The sequence below is a fragment of the Topomyia yanbarensis genome, chromosome 2 (assembly GCF_030247195.1).
Source record: "Topomyia yanbarensis strain Yona2022 chromosome 2, ASM3024719v1, whole genome shotgun sequence".
Lineage (NCBI taxonomy): Eukaryota > Metazoa > Arthropoda > Insecta > Diptera > Culicidae > Topomyia > Topomyia yanbarensis.
In genome coordinates this window covers 305,699,181-305,700,942 of record NC_080671.1, presented here as the reverse complement: position 1 = coordinate 305,700,942, position 1,762 = coordinate 305,699,181, and positions in this window count along the sequence as shown.

Below are 1,762 nucleotides of genomic sequence, written 5' to 3'. Positions count from 1 at the left end.
AGAAAGCGCAAAATTCGCAAACGAAAAAAGCAGTTTTTTTCCACACCGTATGTCAGATCTTCATAAAAATCAATCAGCGTATGTAGAATGTTGTTACAGTACTGCTGATTGATTTTTATGAAGATCTGACATACGGTGTGGAAAAAAACTGCTTTTTTCGTTTGCGAATTTTGCGCTTTCTCTGTGCAACCTTAAGCAGCACACACCGTATTGAATTAAATCCAAACCACCCCACCCACCCACTTTGCAAATTATTCTGTGACACCGTGCTGGTACCCGAAAAATCCGCACACGGCCACCGCTGCCGAAAATGCATAGCGTCTACCGCTTATTGTAGTGCCCAGACGCTGCAGCCATGATCTTACCCGTTCGACATAAGAACAAAAACTGATTCAAACGGGTACGCGTCACCTCTATTTATAAACTAACCGTATATGGTTTAGTCACTTAGGTGCGAGTGTGTGCAAATGCTAACGTTACCGAAAATCGATAGCGCTTATTGCATCGCCCGGAGACGATGTTACCCGTATGGGAGAAGAGCAACAACTGATTTAAACGGACATGCATTGCTTCTATTTATGACTTTTCGTGTTTCATTGAGCAACTAAGCTGCCCTCTCTTGACGGCTGTGTCTGAGAAATCTGCCTCACGAATGGTAATTTTCCCGTTTTTCGAGAACTTTTTAATTTTACCAATTTCCAAAAGTCTACTTTTATTGGGGAGATATTAAATTATTACCAATATTTAAGTTAGGTGTTTCTGAATCGGTTGGTGTATGAATGATTAAAATCCATCTAGTAATATCGGAGTTATAAGCGTGCAAACCTTACATAGTTTCGTTACATGGGAGATAGTTTAGATTTTAGAATGACACCTAGCCCCAGATAGTGGAGTAAGACATTTTTAATGTCAAAAAACTATATGCAATGTATAGACTTTTCTACGGCTCATATATGTACACGCCACATGACACAAATACTACATCACCAACTGGTGGAAAATAATAAACAAAGACGGTAAAAGTAAATGGGATTGTTTTCAACCAGGAAACTTCATTAGTGTTCGTGAGACCGATCGCAAAGAACTCAATGGTGTTTATGTCAAATAAAAATAACCCTGTGGAAAAACCGAGAAAACATGCCTTATTTTTTTCTGACAGGGCATCATTTGTCGTGAAATTCGATATGTCAAACCCTTCCTATAGTGTCAAATCCAGACTGTCAACATATTTCTTTATTTTAAATTTTAATATTATTTTCACGTTTCCTGAGTTGGAAAAAAATATTGTTGCAATCACGATAATCAGCTTTATCGATGTAAGTAATAAAAAAAGACTTTTTTTTCTCATTTAATGACCCAATTGTCAAACAAACGTCGTGGTGGATCGCTTAATAGTTTTCTACACACTTTACTTTATTTTATCAGTGTACACTCATAAAATAAAGTACCCGTTAAAGCCTAGAAACTACACTGAGAAACAAAAATATGCAGAGTTAGCATACTTTCTATTCCCACATATTTTATTCTGCTGTAATTATTATGCATTTTCTAGCATATACTTCTAGTAAGCATTCAATGAGTGGATAGACCAAATATGTCCAATGCATAAAATTTACAGCAGAAGAAACCTATACTATCGATGCATAAATAAAATTCTGCGTTTATCCTTTTTCAAAAAAGTGGAATAATCCACTTAATAGGTTACTTATTATTTTTTCAGAACTGTTACAACGAAATGCGTAAAAAGCGAGGGGAACGTCAC